Here is a 24,417-nt window from a genome sequence, read left to right as displayed (position 1 = left end):
CTAAAAATCGCGGTAATGTACAACGATTAAAATAAATTAAATTAAGATAAAATATACCTAGACATAAGTAACATAAGAAAATGAAATATTTAAAAAACGCGAAAAATGTATAACGATTGAAAATATACACATAAGACTAATATGTATATAGATATAAGAATGTATCCAAATCCCTACTCCCGCCCATTAAATATGTAATGAAATATTTAAACGCGCGGTCAAGAACAGTGATTCGAATTTTGCATAAAATAATTAGACAGTGAAAGTGAAGTGAACAAGTGCAGTGCAGTGTGAAATATGAGTGCAGTTATGTGTGAAATATAAGTGCAGTGAAAGTGACGAGTGCCAGTGCAGTGTGTATGTACAGTGAAGTGAAAAGTGAAGAGTGTGAAATACTTAAATTCGCGAAGTAATCTTTTGATCCCAACCAGTTCGAGCAGGGTTTTTGTTACTAGTTTTCCCTGCGAAAAGTTTCAAGTTTTAAAGTTAAGTGTCAGTTTGAAATAATTAAATTCAGTGTCGAAATGGTGGCAATGCGCACAGCGCAGGTACACCAGTGTAGAATTTGTGGCCCCTCAGGCGGGAAAAGTGTCAGTGTTAGTGAAGTTCTCAAGAAAAAAAAATGGAGCTCACGATCTGTTTTATTGTCTCACCTGTGAGCAATAAACAAAGTGTGTTTTTCCCTAAATTCGGTTTTTCCGGATATAGTGGTTATACCAGTGACTCACCGGTGCCCACCTGCCGACACGCTGAGCCCCGCTCGCGCCCCGCATCCCGCCGCCGCCACCCCCCCCCCGGGGACAGCCGTGACGACCATCGCTGCCGCGCCCGCCGCCGCACGCCCGCACCCCGCTACGCCCGCTGCACAGCACACCGGGTAAGTCTTATTTGGACTATTTTAAGGTCCCGCCTGAAAGACGAGTAAGGCCCCTAGAAGTAGTCCGGAGACAAACCCGGCTGCGTTCGCAGCCCGGGGCAGACCCACCACTATGCCGAAGGAACTAGTGTCGTTCCAATTTATCATTAAAGATGGTAAATATGCACAATGCGGAACACCCACAATGGACCCAGAACAGTTCCACAACTTCATCGAGCAAAGCGTAATGCGAGAACCGGAGAACATCTCTGAGATCCCCCCCAGACGACGACACAGCATCCAACGTGGCAACAACCGAAGATGACTGCGAAACGCGCACGCCCGCAAACACCTCCGACTTCTCTCGCGACAGAAAATCGCTTTGAGGGACTACCCGAGGTGATGGACGCCCCCGGAGTAGTCCATCACAAACGTCCGACCCCTTCCACCACTTCCCACACCGCTACCACACGCCGACCAACCGCAGCCACCTACGTAAATACGACCAGCCGACCTCTCGCCTCTCGCCCGACGATCTCACAAGCCGCCGGAGTCACAGGGATAACCGCCGCCAAAAAAGCGAGGATTCCGCCGATAGCAGTCACCATGGGCTAAATGACCCATGGCGACTTAATCTCAACAATCGGCGAAAAGACATTCGCTATCAAATACGGACGCATGGGGAAGACGACCCTCAATATGCACACGATGGCGGACCGCCAGGCCGCCATCGAAAAACTCACAAGTGCAAATGTGGAATTCCACACATTCACATCGGGTGACGACCGTCTGAAGAAGACGGTCATCAAAGGCCTTCCCCACATCACCTGCAATGAGATAGCGGATGACTTAGCCAAACAAGGCTTCCCCGCGGCGAAAATCTCGCAAATGACCACGAAAGGCGAATAGGCGATATTCTTGGCCCAATTTCCCGCATCCACGGATATGGGGAATATGAGACTGGTCGTAAAGACCATATGCTTCTGCATCGTAAAGATGCAGAAGTATAAATCGACGCACCTATCGCACGGCACACAGTGCTACCGATGCCAGGGCTTTGGCCATGCATCGGCTAACTGCCACCGTATGGCCAGGTGCGTCAAATGCGACGGAAATCACGCAACGAAAGAGTGCGTGAAAACCGTCGACACACCGGCAATATGCTGTAACTGCGGGGAATCGCACCCCGCAACTTGATGGTTGAATTTAAGTTTGGCCGTCTTAGCACTTGGCTCACATACATCGGGGTCCCATACAAATTAAGTAATCCGAAATAAGATTCCTAACAGTAACTAATATTAACACACATCGTAGAAATTAAAAATACGATTAACAGATTTGATTCATATCTCTTTTCATTATTTTAAGTATGTACAAATGCTTGCAGACGAGCTGGATTTCATTACCTATTTGGACATACTAAAAACATTGTTGATTATTTCTTGTTACCTGTACATGGATTTAATAGACAAGCTTTTTTATCGAAGTATAATGAAGTTATTTAAAAAAAGTAATTGAGTTTTATTTTCTTTATATGTGGCTAAAATCAAAGTGGTTTATTATTTATTTTATTATAATTTATAACCACGAAGTTAAGTGATTCAAATTTTGTTGTTATATATTATTTACGGCTTAAAAATGGTTAAAAAGTTATCTCCAGAACTCATTTTCTGTAACTAATTTCTGCCAAACGACCAAAACTACTATAAAATGCCCAAACATGTACCGACAGTGATAAGCTACAGCAAATACATTCTGGACACTACGCCTGGACAAGTTTGTACCGTCGGGTAGCAATAACTTAAACTTACTTGAATAAAAATTAAAAAGTGTATACAGGCATTGTCTAGTAGGTGAAATAATTCAGCCAGATGAATTTCGCCCACATTAACAAAATTTTCAGCTATTTTACTTCACAAAAGTCAACATCAGGAGGAGTTGAGGAAATATGGATGTTTTAACATAGGCATAATGGTGAATGTTAGACAGTGTGTAAAGTAGCCACATAATTCAACAATAACTGTTTGTGAGCCATGTAAACGCCTAAACCTCCATATTTCCTTCGCAAAAATAATTTTCCTCTCTGTTGCAATAAATTTGGATACATAAGTATGTCTCATCTTTATATAAACGTCTTCTTCTTCAGTCTGTAGCCGTCCACTCCTGAACGCCTCCTCCATCCTTCTCCATGCCAAACGGTCTCGGGCGATTTGCATCCACGCTGTTCCCGAACGCTTCACAATATCATCTCAGCAGTGCTGCGGTCGTCCGAGGTTTTTGGTAGTAGTCCCAGGGTGCCAGCCATAGTGGCGTTTTCTTCATCTATCGTCTGAGCTTCGAGCAATATGACCAGCCCTCTTCCAATAATGTCCAGCACTCATGTTTTGGTTATTATATATATAATCACATTATACATAAAACATCTGTTTCTACTATACAGTCCACGTTTCTGCGCAATATAAAAATACCATCATCAACATTCGATGTCTTTCTAATTGGAGCACACAGTGTCCACAAAGAGCCTCCAGGCCTCTATGTCAGCTGACAGCTCCGGTGTATCCTCAGCAGCAACAGTCAGCAGTGAACGTCCAGGACGTCGAGCGCCTTGTGAAGAGTAGGCAAGCATGGTTAAGGCTTTGAGTAGGCATTTGCAGAATATAGCCCAGTTTCCGTATCACAAGTGAAACCAGCAGATGGCGCATTCTTCGAAGCCTACTTGGGTCCTGATGAGGTGCCTCGATTCGTACCCATAGTGGAAAATAGGGGTTAATAGATGGCATGTGGTTTTAACCGAGTAAAGCTGATCTACGCACAGCTTTCACGCTGTTGAATGCATCGCTGAATACGACAAAACTAATGTTTTAACTAAGAGGGGAGTAATAGTCTCCTTTATTTTTGTTTATTTGTCTATGGCTATTATGACAATGAAGAATTCCAGTGGTTTTACATTGTATTATGAGCGCTACGGTTTTTTAAAGTTTTGTTTTTCTGTAATAACTCCACGTGTGACGTCAGAGGTTTTCTTCCACTTATTCTCGATCAGTTCTGCCCATTGGTACATTCACAGCAAGCAAACCGGAAATCTTCCAAAAGTGGTTCGTTTATATTATTATTATTTTCTTACATTTTCAGGAAATTTTGCAGTACAATTTTATGCTAAAATTTTGACCACGCGCAAGAAAAGATTTATTGTATCCAATCGTCACTCATTCGTCGCTTGATCTATCTTCCGAGTTGTCATTGTCGCTAATGATTCCAGATGTACAGATGATGTTAGGATGTTATGTTATGATGTTAGGCAGTCGTGGTTAGGTCGTCAGGAGGGAAGCACGTCGTTAGGAGGCCTCCAGTGGAGAGGCGCCAGTCGCTGTCACCAAATCTGTCCATCTTGTAGGACTTCTTCCGCGAGATTGAGTTGCTTCTAGAACCTGCAAAATAAAAATAAGATAAGTGGCAGATATGCCGACCAAGTCGTGGAAATATGTGACATTTTGTCACCCACTCGACAATAGTCGATTGGGCATCTCGATTGCTTTGTCATAATGCTGTTCTTGAAAATCCTCCGATAAATGAGAAAGTGGCAACACTAACAAATCCGTATTTATTTATGGCTCTCCTGCCACACGTAAAACTTTATTGTTGTCAGACTTCTTCTGTTGAATACCGTGAAACCGTCCAATTTGGCCCGCTTTTTTGCAATCATGTTGATTTTCTCCAAAAAAAATGTAAATTGTGCTTTACTGTTTAATTACGAAGAATGACCTTGGTAATCGTCAAATTGGGTTGCAATTGTATATTCAGTCATATTTAAATGCGGCTTCAAGCTATTAAAAATTTTGATGGCAGGCAAAATTACCTCCATGTTTGCCCGCAACCATTATTTGTTGAACTGTAGCTCATGTGGCGTTCTTGTCTAAGAACTACTTTATTGAATTATTAATTCAAGGGCAAAATTGACGTTTGAGCATATTTTCAATGGCTACGCCCGACGAGCCCGACGCGCACCGCTTTATAAGGCGATTATTGTGTGTGGATAAATCAGTTGAGTTCCTAACTCTGAACAGTTCAGACGTGTTTCATTCCGTTCTCCGCCCTGTTCGCCCTCCTGCACTTCGCTCTTCGCTCCGCTCTGCCTGCTGACTGCCTTCGCCTCTCTGCACCACTTGGACCGGGTGGAAAGTCCTTTTCAGGGCTATTGAGGTTGACTTGCGGTCGGCGCAGCTGTGCTCCTACCTTCCGACTTTGTCTTTGACTCTGTCTGGGAGGGCGGCTTCCCACTTACGCCGGGAAGCTTGACTGCGGCAGACGCGGGTGACGAACCAGCGCACAAAACGTGGTAACGCGTACGTTACAATATATATTATAATTACATTTCGAAGTGTTCAATTTAAGGCTTCCTCATCATTTATTACATAAATAATAAAAAAATAAACCCGACGTAGAATTACTTAATGTACAGATAACACGTGCATTCTTCATTACTATACCAATTGTAATATATTTTTACTAATGACTTTTTACCCTTTGTTTTTCAGAAATCGTAATTGACAAAAATCACAATCACGAAAAATGGGACACTAAAAATAAAAATACAATACTCAAACTCATTAAAATAGCATTATATCAACTTATCAGAAAACCCGAAAAAAGTTTGTTAATGATCCTTAAGATAAAAATAATTTTATTTCATTTACTTTCATATAATTTTGAATCCTTTATCCTTACCTCTGTTTTATATAAATACAAGTCCTGGTATCTTTTAAAAGGAGTTCGAAGATGTCGCGAAAGCGATGAAACCGGTCACTGGATATTCCAAATTTGTGAATTCGTCGTCGCTCGTCTTTTATTTCTATAATAAAAGATAAATAATTGTAACACAAATACATAATATAAAATAACTGATGGTACACAACAATATGTTGAATAAATCAGTTCAAATTAGTATTTATTAGTGATAGAAGGGAAATTTCAGATTTAGTGCTGCTTTTCAAGTTATTAAATAATGTTCTCGACAGTCCCGAACTTTTAAATTGTGTGATTTTTTATGTAAGACAGCGAGGGACGAGACAAAATACTACTTTTCTGTTGATTTGCATAGTTCAAACTATGCTAAATACTCACCTCTCCACGGCTCCACATATTAGCAAACAAGCGTGGAATTTAGATTTATTTCATTTATCTTATACAAATTAAAATCATTAATTTTTTATCACTTCTGTTTTAGTGTTTGTACTATGATACGTCGCCTCTGTTACTTCGTTACTTTTTATATTTAAACTCTTTATTTATTGTTAATTTGCCGCATACCTATTGGCTTCGTCTCCCTGGTTTCTTGCAATCGGCCCGACCAGCGTAAACGGGAGGCCCAAGAGCCCGGCGAGCTATCGGGCGGCCAGACCAGAATCGTCCTAAAATTCAATTTTGTCAAATAAAAGGTAGAATCGAAATAAACATTGATTCATAATGCTATAAAACTATAAATATTTTGAAACACATATTTTCATTTAACTTTTATTTACTGGCGAACTTTGCCATGAGTTGGATATTATGATTTTTATTGTAAGCAATAAGTTTTAATTGAGGAATAGAAGTAAGATAGTGCGCATGCTTACGTCAATTAAAATAAAAAAAACGATAAAAAGGACTTCACCCCAAAAATGTATGGATGCAATGACATTTTATTTTTATTTTTGGAAAATCAATAAATAAAATTTAATTTAATGTTTTTATTAATAAATAATTTATTTTCGACGAGCTCAATATTTTCTGCGTTTTAATATAAATTAAAATACATTTCAGCTACAACATTGTGATAAGTCTAAACATGTGTCACCAAATGTTATGTTACAAATAAATGTTTTGATTATTTAAAAAAAATATTTTTCAATTCAATAACCGATGACATAAACAATACAACAATTAATATTTTAATTAAGTACTGCTTAATAATAATATCGGAAGCAAAATCGGAATGCTACCCCGATAGTATCTCTGTTACAGATATAATTACCTCAGTAGCTCCATCGCAAATAACTATCGACGTGCTAATAAGCGACGTGATAATGATTTCTCACCTTGGTTGTTTATCGTATTCGCGATCACAATGGAAAGAAATTAAATGTCAAAATATTTAGGTTTCGCGACGAATAATCCTGCTGCGCAATCACATATCTGAATTTCACCGGCGACGATGTAAATATGGAAAATATTCTAGAACGGCTGTTTCTATTTATTTATTTATTATTTATCACGATATTCATTGCATTTAGCCGGCAATTAGCAAGCCAAATGTTAAGAAAAGCAGTCGCCATAGTAATTGTAACGTTTTTGTATGAATACTTTTTACTATTTTACAAATGCAATATATTGCATTCTTTTTTAAAGTAAACGCTGATTTTTCGCCAGTGAGCTGTATTTATTTACGAGGAAAACAAAAAACAATCTGAGACGAGCGTGGACTTAGATTACAGAGACAAGGGAGTAAGCTAATAAATGGTCTATATTTTATTGCACCAAGTGGTTCCTTCTCTGGTTTCGGGATGAGTAGGTATGACGTCAGCAAGTGGTATTCACGAATATCCATATGGTTTCACCGCGATTTTTCGCGGTGAAGTCAATTCCTTTATTCTCAACACATTTCGAGATTTTGTTCCAATTTTGTATTTTATGCAAAATTATAGGAGGAATGCGGGAAGTTGAAATTACCTCAGCTGGCTCTGCAGAGGCTATCGAAGGAGTTGCGGGAGTGTCAGAACGCGTTTCGGTGTGAAGTGCGGAGGGGTGGGGTTACAGTGCAGCGGGCGGACGCGAGCGAGTCGGGAGCGGACGTACGTTTCGGTGTTTTTGGAAGGATAATTGCGGTGCCCAGGACGGAGATCCACTGTTCCTTATACCGCTTTGAACCGCGGTCCATTCCACGAGGCGGGCATTTGCTAATGCGGACCAGTCGGAAATCCCGGCGAGTGTTTTTAAGGTAAGTATGTTAAAAGTTGACGGAATAAAGGTCAATAAGAAAATTGTCGGGTAAATGAGCAAAATCTAGCTGGAATTTACATGGGACTAACAGGTACTACAAGCCATAAGAATGTAAATATAGAAAGACTCGCCGGGGAGAGATGAACTAGATCAGTCTGTGATGCGATGCACTAACCACTGCACTATAGTGTCACTATCACTGTCAAAGTAAAACTGTCACAGGGAAGCACTGGAGCCCGTCAACCTGAGGGTCACAAACACACGGGTGGCTAGGGCCTTACTCGTCTTTCAGGTGGCACTAGTTGTTCCACCTCGTGATGGGACAGCTCAAAGGTTGCGGCAAACACTGGATAAAAACCGGGCAGAAGCGTTGCCCGGAAAAAAATCGGTGTGGCGTGCTGACGACGACAAACAATCTGGCTGCACTATGGCGAGGCGGGGAGGTAGCGGCGAGCGCTTAATCCTGAGGCAATGGGGCGTGTCGGGAAGCAGGGCACGAACACGTCTTGCTCAGCATAGCAGTACGGCCGGAATGAACAGATTTAATATTTCTAATTACACGCTTTATAAAGTGGTGCGTGTCGAGCTTCGCGAGCCAGCCGTACCACCCGCGCCGGCCGGCTTGGAGTGGTGGAGGTGGCGTACCCTCACCACTCGCCGCATGCCACCAGCCGCAGGTCACGTAAATACGGGCGCCTAATGCCTGTACGGGCTGTTTCGCCACGACGCGCGCAACATGACAAACCTAATACAGTGGCCCTTTTTAGGGCTTCATTTTTCATACATAAACTTATTCATATTATTTTCAAGTAAAAATGAGTTTTCTCCGGCTATATTTGGCCCCGGTATTACTGAGGCCAGGCTCGAAAGCGAATCATTTATATTTATTGGGAGTTATTTTTTTCGTGGAGTTTTTTGATATTTTGTTGTTTACGAGTATTATAGGCTATTTTTATGCACTTATTCTGATTTACTTGGAGCCGTTCAAATCGAGTCGTACGTAGGCTGCTCCAAACCGGGAAGGCATATGAAAGTATAGGAAGAATCAGCGTGTTGTATATGAGCATTTTCACACAGATTCAGCCCGAGATATTTGACTTCTTTTACCCAATGTATTGTACTATTTCCTATAGTGAGGTTGTTTGCCGGCGCTCTTTTTCTGCGAGAGAACATTATGGCTTCTGTCTTAGTCTCGTTGAGTTTGAGTCTCCACCCGCGGTAGTACTCCGCGAGTTCGGACGCCCCTGTTTGTAGGTATTTTGTCGCCATTTCTGGTGACAAAGAGGTCGCGTATAGTGCAATGTCGTCAGCATAAATTGCTTTCTCGTATCTTCCAAGCGTCGGAATGTCGTTTGTGTATATGTTGAAGAGGTGTGGGCCTAGGATGCTTCCTTGCGGAACACCTTTCGGTATGTCTCTCGGTGAGGATGTGCTGTTTTTGTATGCCACTTTGAATGAGCGGTCTGTGAGATAGGATTTTATAATTTTTGTAAGATATATGGGTGTGTTTGTGTTGTGTAATTTATGGACTAGTCCATCTTTCCATACGGAATCGAAGGTCTTTTCTAGGTCGAAAAAGGCCATCGCTGTGGCTCGGTTTTTATTGAGTTGCCAGGATAGATGTTCGACTAGTCGTGTCAGCTGGTGTGTGGTTGAGTGGTGGGCTCGGAAACCAAATTGCTCGTCGGGCAGAGTCTCATTACTTTTATGGTGTGTGAGAAGTCGAGTGGTAATTACTTTTTCTAGGAGTTTACTGAGAGTATTCAGTAAACTTATTGGTCTGTAATTGGTGGGTATTTTGTGGTCCTTGCCCGGTTTGGCGAACGGAAGTACAGTCGGTTGTTTCCACTCTAGTGGGAAATAGCCTTGCAGTAGGCACGCGTTAAATATTTTAGATATTTCTATTCTGGCTCTGATCGGTAGGTGTTTTAGTATTATGTTGTGAATTTTATCCGGTCCAGGGGCCGTGTTTGTTTTTAATCTTTTTAGGTTTATAGCTATCTCTCCGGGAGTGCACAGCTTAATTCCATCTAGGGGAATTTGCTCCACTTGTTCTATTTCCGTAAGGCTGAAGTTAACTAAGCGATCCTTCTCAGGATCGCTTAGGCCGTCCGTGGCGGTGTATGCCTTTTCGAAGGCATCCGCAAGCGCGTCTGCTTTGGCGGCGTCTGACGTGGCTAGGGTTTGTCCTATCGTCAGTGGAGGGATGTTAATGCCTCTTCTTTTGAGGGCTTTTGCTATTTTCCATAGGCCGTTTTCACACCTGCCACGCAAATCCATACTACCCGATATTTTACCGCGCTTATCCTGCAAACGCATACAAAATCTGTTACCTTTTCACACGCGTTGTAAAATGAATACGACCCGGTCTGTCAGACATAAATCTGTTGGGGTGTGCTTAATCGCAAACGATTATTATCAATATTAATAGTTCGAATAACCGAATTAGATTATTCCCGTAATCGACTTTTTATTTATGGATAATGCGTTGTTTTTTCAAAATACTTATGAAGTATGAAGAATGAAAGAAAAAATATTAATTAAAAATCTATAAAATAAATATGCCTACTCTTATAATGCTTTATTGTATACACTAACTAAAAAAATACATAAAAACTTATGTATTGTACTCGTAATATTATTATTATTGTAAAAAAATATTTTTCGGTCATTTCTGTTTAGAAAAAGGTGTTTTTTAATTAGGTATTTTTTCTATTTTTTGTTATTATTATTACCTTTTTTTTTAATAAAAGAAATATTCCTTCACACAGGTTTTATCAAGGGGACCATTGAGAAAGAGTGGTGTATTTCCATAAAATAATTTAATAAATATAATAATAATAACGCGTAAATCAGGGAATTTTCATGTACCTAAGTTTTGCTCAACGAAGTTCGGAAAAAGGTTTCTGGAAAGTATTGACCATTCCGAATTTTAAATAAATATTAAAACACGAAAAATCGAATAGCCAATTCAAAAGTGTCGTAATTAAAAAATATTACTTAAATCTTTTTGATAGTGATAGTTATTAATGTTTTTTATATAGATGGTGTAAAGTACTATGCTTTATGTTTCTTTTTGTTTTCTTACAATTTCGGATGTATTTACTATGTATGATATTATGTATTGTCACAAAAATGTCTCATTTTTATTTACGGTCCCAAATGAGGTTTTTTTAAATTCCTGGGAGTATAATATCTTAGATATGTATTATATATTTCATAAATAAAATAAAAATAAATATAAATGTATATATATATTGAAATATTCGATACTTTTGAGGCATTTTTTTCAAAACTGTAATTATTTCATATATGTAATTCTGTCTGTAGCTCTGATTTAATATAAAGAAATACATTATGCTACATTGCCTCTGTCACTTCAAAACTTTACATTTTTATATTCGTGCTTTTCTTGTCTGATAGAGTTATGGGTTTTAATATTTTTTTGTTTTTTTTTTATTTTTGTTTTGTAATAGTACAAACACAATACATGAATGTGCTAATATATTAACCTATATACAATTATTAGTTGGCCTCGTGGTGTAATGATAAGCGCATTTGTCTCCCATGCAAGAGGTCTCGGGTTCGATTCCCGACATGGTTGATAAGAAATATTTATTTAAAAAGGTGTTTTCCCACCAGAATATTTCATAGTGCCTGGACTGGTACCTGAAGCGTAAGACTGATCATCTTACCTTCATGTAACAAAAAATGATCAAGATACGCTGCGATTTGTGTACCACTGCAGTAATCTAAGCACCATTAGGTATGGAAAGGGAATGACGACGACGAATTGTTATTAAAATATATAATAATTATTAACATTTCACTAATTAAAAAAATTCTTTAAGACCAACTCGAATGCAATCACTTTTTAAGAGCTAACTTATCTGCTACACACATGTTTTATCGACTAACATTCAAATGAAATGATTTTTTTTTGTTCTCTTATTTCTAATGGTCTTTCCTTAAACTCTTATTTCTGATGGTCCACCTCGGTGAACCAACGAGTTCTGTGTCTTTGTTTTCTTACTAAATGGCAGACTTACTTCATTTTTATTTCTAGTTTCATATCCGAGTTCACACTGATTAGAAAAAATCTTGTTCCCTATGTTCAAAAGATTTTTTGTTCATTTTGTTTATAAACACAATTGTTTTGTATTTTGCTTTCAATACACAGGAATTTGGTTCTATGGAGTTGAGATTTGGTCTCAAAAATTGATAAATTAATTTAACTAAACTAAAATTATTTTTCTGTGTTAGAAACCTAACATGTTTTTTAAAATTGAATTTCATATATTGAAATTGATCAGGCAGAAACCCAAAATTTAGGCAAAAGAGCAAAGATAGATATTTTTTATTTGGCTAGGTTGGCATTGATTTCTTTTACTATTTCGTTAGCTTAATAGAAAAAAACTGTATTATTTTTAAGTATTCAATATATTGTTAGCTATAGAGTGATTTAGACAAGTAAAAAAATACCGAACGTATTAAATATTTTTGATGAATTTTCATAATGTTCCTTTTATTGTAAGAAACATGACTAAATAAGTATTTTTATACACAACGTATCATTATTTAAATTTTGTTGATATGTTTTAATTCGTATATATCTTAAATCTGCTAGTTTTTATTCACAAATGAAATGATAAATTAGGAACCGTTAAGTCAAACGCACAGAAATGTAAATAAACCACGCTGCTAATTAGCGTATTATTAAATAATAGCTGTCGTCTTAATAGAGATCCCATCCCGCCTGACATTAATGTATTTATTTGCTTTACAAACAATGAAAAATAATATACAGAAACATTAAAATAAAAAAATGCACTACTTATTTTTCATCAATTACGTGCAAACACTTTTAATAATATTTTACTTAAACTTAAAATACATATATAAACAAAATGAACAATATAACCCACTTATTTATAATATAAATTAGAAAGGGTATAAATAAATAATATGCACTTATTAGTGCAGTTTTTCGTTTTCATGTAAATTATTTATTATTCGGAAAATATTGCTCTTAAATAAATACCTTTTTTTTTTAAACTGATATAAAATATTCGATTATAATAACAGGTTTAAAAATATTCATAAGAACATCGCAAAGAGTTTTTACGAATGTGTTAGTGAAAAAGTAATGTACCGCCATTATTCGTTTAAATAAGTTTCGATAATAATATCGATTTATCGTTTATAAAAACGAATATTTCTTTATATTAAAGTAAATTTATATATACATCGGTAAAATTTATATTGAAATACATTATCACCAAACCCTTATCAGAACCTAATGGTGCATAGGCCAGTGCATTGTTAATTTGAATGTATATATGATTTAAATCATTATATAGACATAATAAAGTAATAATTGCATACAATAAACATTAACGTATGCGAGTGTATAAGTCCTTGTTTACACCTTCAAATTTAGTAAGCAGAAAATTAACTATCAACAAAATTACCAAAACAATCAAATTATACAACAAAAAAAAAGAATTTTTATTTGTACAATTTGACTGTCTAGTTTCGGCTACAAAATGTTTCCCTCTTTAGGGTTATTTAACAAGTAAACATACATAATACATATATTATATATTCGGTTGTGTAAGCAAATACAGTGGATTACAAAACAGTATTTTTTATTCTCAAATAAAAATTATATATTACGATGATCCACAATATTAGATTTACAAACATCTAAAATAATACAATAACATTATGTTCATCACCATCAAACTCTTATTCGCACCCAATGGTGCATAAGGTACTGGAGGTGCAAGTAATGATGTACCGCGGGAAAATTCCCGAAAGCGTAATTCCCCGGAGCAGGAGTACATTCCTCCATATACCCGAAACCGTTTTAAAGACTGTGGGTCTTCCTATCGGTTTTACTCATTCAAAAAAACAATATTTTGGTCAATAAATGAGTAGATCTTTTGAAATTTCTAATTTCGTATATTATTTCAATTCAATTTAACTTTATTACGTTCACTGCCCCTTTCACTGTGAGTTTGAAAGATTATATGGAGGGTCTTAGTCGGATATTGTCATTCATCCTTATGAACATACATGTGTATATTGCAAGCATAAATGGTAGCAAAAACGATATTTACTTGTATCGCAATAAATTCGAGATGCACGGCGGTAAAATCTCCGCGGTATTTTACGGTAATTTTCGGTAAGAAATGAATATGACGTACTAATTTTTATTTTTCGAAGATGCAACAAATACAAGTAGCTTTGTTTTAGGACACGTTACATGACAGTGAAAACCAGGTTTAGATCCATCGGGTGGTTTTCAAGATTTATTATAAGTATGGGACGTTCAAGGTCATTCGGTGTGTACTTTTTTAATTTTTTTGACAAAAAAAGTTATCATATTTTGAAACTTAACAGGATCGGTGGACATAATGCCCTTAGCCCTCCCGTCTCAAGGGGGGTATCTGGGGTCCCCCAGGTAGCATATTTGACGAAAATCTATTCACAATATTAGACAGCATCAGTCGAAAGGTGGACTACACTTTTCCTAAATCCCAAATAAATTATATATCACGGGTACCGGTTCATAACTCTAAAGAGAAGTCAATAATAGTGAGTTTTATTAATCGATATTTAAAGGAAGATTTCACATCAGCCGCTCGCGCCATGAAAAACTTATCAGCTAACGATTTAGGCTTCCATTCGACCAATCGAATATATATAAACGACCATCTGACTCCGTTGACCAAGAAACTCCTTACGATGACCAAATCCAAGTTGAAGGATGAAAAGGGATATAAGTATATTTGGGTAAAATATGGCAAAATTCATGCAAGATTGAATGATACTTCGAGTGTCCACATTATAAACACTGAGGCCGATTTAAACAAGTTCGTTTAATATGTTTATTATTATTTATATCGCTCGCACTTTCCTTATGTATTTTTTATGTACTCGCATTACTGTCAATGATTGTTTTGAATGTGTTTGTAACCCCTGTTTTCGAAAACAAACGCTCGCTTTATTATATTATTATATACTCATATGTTTACTTACAATTTAACTTTATTTATCTACAACGCAAGTATCTACATCTTTATGTCTCTTTTATTCGCACATTTATTGCAAATTATATCCGCTCGCCCGCTCTAACACATTACATTTACTTTTTTCTGCCTAAACTACGTACCGGTAATCTTCGGAATCAATACTCGCATGTTTCTATTTTATTTTGTTTCATAATTATGTTAATTAATATTTACGATCTTTCTTATGGCTAACACCAACTTAAATATACTGTACCAGAATGTAAGGGGATTACGTTCTAAGACTACTATATTCCAACGAAATTTAAGCATATCTAGTTACGATATTATAGCTCTATCCGAAACGTGGATAAACGACAACATTTCCGATAGTGAACTATTTGACAGCCGCTATATGGTTTGGCGTCGCGATCGGGATTACACGGCAACGGGACAGTCGCGGGGCGGCGGTGTTCTCCTAGCGGTACGTAAAGAAATATCAGCTATTGCCCAGCCGACATTCAACTCCAGCGCTGAAGATCTGTGGCTAACACTATCTCTTAATCTCGCAGGTACCCGTACGCGCACCAAACTACACTTATGTGTTCTATACCTATGTAAACAAAAATCAGGCAATTCCTTTTCCGACCAATTGATAAATTTTTTCTCTAAGTTAAATATGACAATTTCTAATAACCCGCTTGACAAATATTTGATAATAGGTGATTTCAACTTGAGCGGTATTAAGTGGCTTTCAACTGATAATGTTTCATACTTGCCTTCTAATGCTCAAAATCACGATGAGTACCTACTTATCGATGAATTGAATACACATAACTTGTCGCAATTTAATGGAATTTTTAATAAACACGGACGGATCCTAGATTTGGTAATTTCTAATGACATTGTTAATGTTAGTGAATGTATGGACCCATTGGTACCTATTGACCCGCATCATAATGCTCTCTTCATTAATGCTCAATTTATTGAACTTACTTACCTGAAGCCTGCACCGCTAACTAAATATTTGTTTAATAAAGCAAACTTTGATTCAATAAATAGTACAATCTCTGACATCGACTGGCATACTGAATTCTCAATTAGATCATTTGACGAATCCGTAAACTTTTTTTACAATACTTTTACAAATCTGAGAGATAAATTTGTACCCGCTGTTAAGACTTTGAACAGTTCATATCCTATATGGTACTCCCCCGCGCTAGTAAAAGCAATTAAAGAAAAGGATAAATACTTAAGAAAATATAAGACTTACGGCAATCACTCCAATCTAATAACTTTTAAATTATTACGTGATAGAATCAAACATCTTGAAAAGGATTGTCACGATTCTTACATTGCATTCGTAGAAAAGTCCATCGAGGACTCACCTAAAAATTTCTGGTCGTATGTGAAGTCCAAATCCAAATCTAACTGTATTCCTAATAGTCTTGTATTAGGTAATATGCGAGTAAACACTGGTATTGAAATTTGCAACGCATTTTCTGAATATTTTCACTCCACTTTTCTAAATCCAGCTAGTATCCAATCGAAAAATTCCACTAATCCCTCATCTACCTCGTCTCATGTGTATACCTCAGATATTAATTCCATAGTGATTACCACAGACTATGTAAAAAATCTACTCTTAAAGCTAGATACATCAAAATCAGCTGGACCTGATCACCTTCCCGAATGTTTTCTCATAAATTCTGCTAGTACTATATGTGTACCAATCACTTTGCTATTCAAAAGATCTCTCAAAGAATGCACAATCCCACATATTTGGAAATCCGCTTTTATAACACCAGTCCACAAGAAAGGGCCTAAAACCGATATTGTCAATTATAGACCAATTTCTAAACTGTGTATAGTGTCTAAAGTATTTGAAAGAATAATCTATAACCAACTATATTCCGCCATTAAAAACTCACTGAGTCCATCTCAACATGGCTTTCTAAAAGGGAGATCTACTGTTTCAAATTTAATCTTACTTAATGATTACCTTACTGATTCAATGGACGGTGGTCATCAGGTAGACGTTATTTACACCGATTACAGTAAATGCTTCGACCGAATCGATCACAAATTACTATTAAAAAAATTAACTAAAATCGGTATTAGAGGTGACCTCTTCAGATGGTTTTCATCTTATATAGACAACAGGTCGCAAGCGGTAGTGGTTAATAATTTTATTTCTAGTTGGGTACGGGTCCCCAGCGGGGTGCCTCAAGGGTCTCTTCTGGGACCTTTGCTCTTCATAATTTTTGTTAACGATATTGATAAATGCTTTACCTCTTCGCGTTTGCTTTGTTTTGCTGACGACATGAAAATTTTTGCAACAATCAAGACCCCAGCTGACGTCTTTGATCTGCAGTCAGATCTCGACCGTCTAGAGGATTACTGCAACTCCAACTGCTTGGACCTTAATCCTTCTAAGTGTTCAGTTATTACATTTAGTCGCAAAGTAAAATTTTTACGTACTAACTATGTGCTTAAGGGTCAAAACCTTCAACGCTCATTATGTGTAAAGGATCTAGGTGTCTTCCATGATAGTAAATTACTTTTTGACGCCCATGTTGACAGCATCATAAAAAAGTCATCGCGTGCGCTTGGCTTTGTTATGCGTAGCTCTACGTCGTTCACTATGGCAAAGACACTTAAAATCCTTTACTGTACATTAGTGCGAAGCAACTTAGAATATGCATCACAAATATGGAATCCTATGTACAATGTGCAGATATCACGCATTGAAAATATTCAAAAAAAAATCGTAAAGTTCATGTGTTTCCGGTTGAAACTTGAGTTTAAATCTGACCAGTATATTCATATATGTAAAAAACATCACCTACTGCCTCTGCAAAAACGTCGTGAAATAGCGGATATAATTTATTTACTTAAAATTGCCTCTGGTTCAATTGACTATCCTGAACTACTTTGCAAACTTTCTATCAATGTTCCTTCCAAAGTTTTAAGAAATAACCCTCTTCTTCACATACCTCTTGTTTCATCTAATTATAGGCAAAATTCATATTTATGGCGAACTTTTAATAATTTTAATGTACTAAATAAATCATTTAACATAGATTTATTTGAAAATAATCTTAATAACGTGCGGCGTTTGCTTTCAAAATAACTCGTAGTATTTTTTTCTTTTCTTTTAAATTTACATTTAATTACTATTCATTTTATGTTCGAGAATCTTTTTTAACTTACTGTGATGCTACTTGTGAAAACCTGTAATTGGCTTATTTGTTATTTGTTTTGTTATATAAATATGATATCATTATAGCTGTTGGTTATCCAAATAAATAAAAAAATAAAAATAAAATAAAAAAATTGTTCAATACCTTTTTTGTTAATCATCATATTGATTTCATTTTATGCATAACTCTACTTCATTATGTTACAAATGAATCGAAGATATTAAAATATTTTTCCGCGGAACTCATTTAATAATAATTCACATTTGTCTTTGTTTCCCCACCGCGCAAACAGCATGCATCACAATTCATTTGCTATTTGCTCCTATCGCCCGGTCTGAGCGAGGAAACCTTTTTCTCCCAGAGAGAGCTTTTTAATATTTTTATTTCTGCTTTTATTTTTCGTACTAAAATATTATATTCTTTTTTATATGATTTATTTTTGGTGCTTTGATACATTTTTCGTAATTTATTTTTATCCGCGATTATTGAAGTTATTTGTGGCGTAAGTTTTATTATATTTGGCGTAATGATTTTTATGGGGATGCATTCGTCGCGTGCCACTTGAATGTGATGCGTTTAATGGTTTATCGCGTCGTCTATTTCTTGTTTATTATTATATAAATACCTTGTTTTTAAAACTGTCTGAATATTTGTTAATTATGTTTGTTTTTTAAGTGAGTCTTCTTTGTTTATTCTCAAATGTAATAAAAAAAAACTAAATTGTTAAGTGTCCTCGGCACGGGAAACACCAGTGAGGTCACATTATTTTTATTATTAATTTATAGTTTGTAAGCGAAAAATATGAATAAATAAATAAATAAATATATTTTTGGAGCCAAGTAAATGCCGTCGTTGATATTTTAAATTTCTCCCAGTCGGCTTCCCCGTACAGCACCTGTTCCCTGGTGATGTTTCTCGTCTCGCCGCCCACGGTGAATATCACCGGTAAGTGGTCCGACGACAACTCATCAAGAGTTTCCATCTGTGACATGTACGGGACGTTCCGAACTAGCGCGATATCCAACGTGGACGGATACTTGGCTCTATGTATGTGTACGGTAGGCCGGTCCGGGTACGAAATATTGTAGTCCCTCCTCTCCATATGTCTGTATAGTGCATTACCGTTTGCGTGTGTCATGTGATTGTTCCAGTATTGGTGTTTGGCGTTAAATTCGCAGGCTATTATGACCGAGGGCCCCAACGCTAGTAGTCTGTCTATGTCTCGTATTCCGTTGTGTAGTAGTGCATTCCCCTTGCTAACGTACGTGGATACGATAACAGTGGGTTTGCCGTCTATGTCCGTCTGTATGGCGGTCGCTTCCGTTACGTTAAGTTTCGGCGTGGCGAGGAGGGTGTGCGGGATGGATTCTCGGATGAGAATTGCCGTTCCGCCCCCCCTCCTCCCCTCGCGATCGTTTCGGTATAGTTCGTATCCGGGCAGCCTGATATATTGTTGTGGGGTTAAATGTGTCTCAGTTATTAGAATGATTTTCATACCCGTCTGCTCGGCGAGATGCAGCAGTTCTTCTGTCTTGCTTGTGATGCCGCGCGCGTTCCACAAGAGTATTCCGGTGTCGCGGGGATGCTGTTCATCCATCGAGAAGCGGTGAGAGGAGCTCCATCAACACCATCACCTTTTCCCACTTGTCCGCGCAGCGTGCGAGGCGTGATCGGGCCTGGATCATGGCCCTCATGATGGCCACGATGTCAGCATCTTCTGAGGGCGCCGGCTAGTCCCCCCGGACCAGGGGCCGCGTTATCTCGGGGCGCCAGGCCGGGCGGAGGGGGGTGGTTAGGAGGGGTGGGCGGGTGGTGATGGTGGGGAGGGTAGAGGGTTGGAGGTGGGGGAAGTAGGAGGTGGGGGGAGGGTTGGAGCTTGTACCGGCGGCCACCGCCGACCAACTTCTGCCATTTACGCGGGCTAGCGCCTGTGTTTGGCGTGGGCCCGGTCGCGGTCGCGGTTGGATACTCGCTACGTATTTTACGCGGTGAGAGCATCCGCTGTAATTTGCGGGGTGCGATTCCCCGCAGTTGCAGCATGTTGCCGGTGTGTCGACAGTTTTCACGCACTCTTTCGTTGCGTGATTTCCGTCACATTTGACGCACCTGGCCACACGGTGGCAGTTAGCCGATGCATTTCCAAAGCCCTGGCATCGGTAGCACTGCGTGCCGTGCGAGAGGTGCGTCGATTTATACTTCTGCATATTTACGATGCAGAGGCATATGGCTTTAACCGCCATTCTCAATTTCCCCATGTCGGTGGACGCGGGGAATTGAGCGAGGTAGATCGCCTCCTCGCCTTTTGTGTTTAACTGCGACACCTTTGTCGCAGGAAAACCTTGTGCGGTCAGATCATCTGCGATCTGACGGCATTCTAGGTGGGGAAGGCCTTTAATGACCGTCTTTTTCTCCCGATGTGTAGGTGTGGAATTCCACACTCGCACGTTCAAGTTTCTCGATGGCGGATTGTCGGTCCGCCATCGTGTGCATGGTCAGGGTTGCCTTCCCCATACGACCATATTTTATAGCGAATTTCGTGCCGCCGATTGCGGTGATTAGGTCTCCGTGGGTCATCTGGCCCATGGAGACCACTATCGGCGGTACTCTGGATTTTGCTGCTGCCGCGGAGCCTAAGACTCCGGCGGCTTGTGCGATGGTCGGGCGAGAGGCGAGGGGGCGGCTGGCGGTATTTATATACGTGGCTGCGGTTGGTCGGCGAGTGGTGGCAGTACGGGAGTTTGAGGGTAGATAGGGACGTTTGTGAGGTACTGTCCCGGGGGCGTCCATCACCTCGGGCAGTCCCTCAAATCGGTTCCCTGTTGCGAGGGAGATCGGTGGCGTCGGCTGGCGGGCGCGCTTCGCCGTGGATTTTGGTGTGGACCATTCCATTGGCGGGTCGCCGGGAATGGTGATCGGCTTGAGCGGTTCGTCCGTGATGAGGGATGGGTTATCCCTCATGTATTTTTCCACTAAGTCGTGAAAACGCTTGGGCGTCATCGGTGGGCCGCTGAGTTGTATATGCAGTCCACCTTCTTCCGTTTTGAAACCAAGGCTGTCGGCCATGGTGGCGGAGCGGGGTCTGCGGCACTCCCGGGCTGCGGGCGCAGCCGGGTTCGTCTGCGGACTACCTCTAGGGGCCCTACTCGTCTTTCAGGCGGAACCTATTAATAGTCCAAAAATGACTTACCCGGTGTGCTGTGCAGCGGGCGTAGCGGGGTGCGGGCGTGCGGCGTCGGGCGCGGCAGCGATGGTCGTCTCGGCTGTCCCCGGGGGGGGGGGGGGGGGGGGGGCATGCGTATCTGTTACACAACATTACGTGGAAGAAAAATGTATAAATATTGATGAATGTAGTTAATCAACAATGTATAGTTCCCGGCCAACTTGTTGAGTGAAAAAAACTTTCCTTTATTGAAGAGTTGGCTCGAGAAACTAGATTTACCTGGATTATGTTAGCATAAAAATTACAAAAAATAATTGAGTTAATTCGTGTAAAATCAAAGTTAGGTTCTTTTAGATAATTAGGCCTATCTAAAATGAAAAAAATCCAAGCCCTACAAAATAGAGCCATCAGACTAGCCTTTAACGCCCCCAAATGGATAAAAATTTACACAAAAACGCGAAAATTCCCCTAATCAAGGAATTTATTGTTAAACTGTCCAAATCATTCTATGATGAGATCCCAACTCACACAAACCCATCCATATCATGCTTAGCGAAATATAACCCCAGTTCCCCCACTAAGCACCCACGCCCCAAACAGATCCTGAAAGATTTACTCCCCAAACCCTCCCCCCAACATCAACCACTTAACGAACCCCTCACCCAACCCCCCAACCAACAACAACCACCCCCCGATCCCCCTTAAATCCCCCATAAATAAGTATATCCTATCTTATAGCAAGTACTCTAGTAAATATATGTAAAACTTAATATATTATAACCTATACAGTATTCACACCTTTATTTATATTTATATACATTCATATATTTTTATATTATTTAAAAAAATAAAATAATAATAATAATAAATAATCCATTTCAATTCATGCAAATTCCCCCATATGAAAGAGCAAGGGGTTCCTTGGACCTGGTACTCTGAAAGCCACAAATATCAGTCAAAGTCAACGTCAAATTCACGAGCTACAGTTCAACAAATAATGGTTGCGGGCAAACATGGAGGTAATTTTGCCCGCCATCAGAATTTTTAATCGCTTGAAATCGCATTTAAATATGACTGAATTTACAATTGTGACCCAATTCAATGATTACCAAGGTTATTCCTCGTAATTAAAAAGTAAAGCACAACATACATTTTTTTGGAGAAAATCAACAAAGCACCTGGCACCGCCGAAACGATAACAGAAAAGGCCAAGACCTTTTATTTTTCCACTTTTTTATGTTTTTCGTGTAGAATCAGGTAAACAACTAAAAATGACTTCAACGACAAAATCGGGCGCTAGGGGCATCTTCCCTAGTGCTGGGAAGATTTATTCCCGGCGCCCCCGGGGACGGATCTGGCTGCGGCCTACACCTTTTCTCTCTTTTTATGTTTTTAAACCATCTACAATATGTATTATTGTTTTGTTGGAAGACTTTGTTTGATAAACCCGGAACTATTTGTAGTATCGGTTTGGGATGTTGATTATGAATGGGGAAGTTTTACTATAACTGTTGGCTCGGGGAGGATTTAATGACCTTGAATGGAGAATTTATTGGGTTTCTTTTACTATTGTTTTAATGCATGGGGGTTTTTCTATTGTATGTTGTAGAGTGAGAAAACAAATGGGTTTTTCTGGGGGATTTTTGGGGCGATTTTACTACGAGTACATCAATGGGATTTTTAGCTGGGAATTTTCAGAGATTTTACTAAGGCAATTTATGAATGGGGCTTTTTCTTTACTATTATGTTTGGGGGTATTTTTGGTGACTAAAAGATTTTAATTATTCGAATATTTAACCGTGTTGCTGAGGGCTGGGACTTGGGTTATTTTTTGAAGAATTTATGTATTTTTAACGGGGATTTGGCGAGTTTGAGTTTTTTTATTTAAATATTTTTGATTTTATATTAAGTGGGGCACTTGTTTTTTTTTTTTTTGGAAAACGTTAATTGGAGATTTACGCAAGGGTGGTTTGTGAAGGGAGTAATGTGGTATATTTTGGATGAAAATGGACATAAATATATATTTTTTATGTATTTAAATATTTTATTATATTTTAGAAAAGGTGATTTGAGTGAGAGACTTTCGAGTGATTTTACTTCCTGGATTTTTTTAAATTTATTTTTATTTAGTTCTATGATTAACATAGTCATTTGCATTTCCAACACAATATTTACATCTATCCTTATTCTAACATTATTTATCACTATTATACATTTTGATTTTGCTGAATTTATTGTGGTTTTATAAGTGATTTTACTTTGGTTTAAAGTGAATTTATAATATATAGGTTTATGCAAGTTTGAAAGGTGATTCTAAAAAGTGATTTTATGGAATTCTGGAAGCCAAAAATAAAAAAGATCTAAAGTTTATTTACGGTCACCTGATGATGAGGAGTGGTGCTGCAGGTGGAGATCAGAGACGCATGGATTTACTGATTTTATTTTATTTGTGGAAATTTTCGTAGTTTCACCCTGGTGAGAGGAGTACCGCACTAGTGTCTTTGTTTGAGTTTAACACGATAGTGAATTTAACTGAGATAAGTTACTTTGAAAGTACAAGGAGCTCAACTAATAAATTAGGAGTTCGACTTGAAGCAATGAAGAGAACCTGAACTGTATGAAATGGAATTCGAGACCTGTCCTGAAGCATATGACGTTCTTGTCCAAGAACTACTTTATTGAATTATTCATTCAAGGGCAAAATTGTCGTTTGAGCATTGTACTGTAAAAGTCAAAGTTTGGACTGTATTCCACAATCCTGAAGCAAGGGGTAGGTGTTTGCATATTTTTTGACATATTTTTAACCGTCCGTTACAAGCATATTTTCAATGGCTAACTAATAAAATATTGATCTAAAAACAATTGAGCAAATTTACCCGCCAAACTTTATTTGTTTTCATACGAGCAATTTATAGGCCTTAGGGTTGTCAAAATCTGGTTGATAACTTAAGAAAAATTAATAGATCTTGTTTATTTAAAGAAATGTTTTATTTAAGTACACATGCTGTTGCCGACGTAACGCGGTATATGTCAACTTGGCGGCCCTTCTTGGGACCTTTAATATATTTAATCAGGAGCTTCAGTATGCGTATGCGAGGTACTACCTCCCCAATAAAGACTAACATTTGTCGCTTTCGGGGGTGGTCATCGCCATACTGAAGAGCTTATAGAATAGGATTTAATAAAATATTACTGACTGCCTATAAAATT

The sequence above is a fragment of the Micrasema longulum genome, unplaced genomic scaffold, assembly GCF_059751315.1.
Source record: "Micrasema longulum isolate JH-2025_06_02 unplaced genomic scaffold, ASM5975131v1 h1tg001117l, whole genome shotgun sequence".
Taxonomy (NCBI): domain Eukaryota; kingdom Metazoa; phylum Arthropoda; class Insecta; order Trichoptera; family Brachycentridae; genus Micrasema; species Micrasema longulum.
This window is presented reverse-complemented; position numbering follows the sequence as displayed.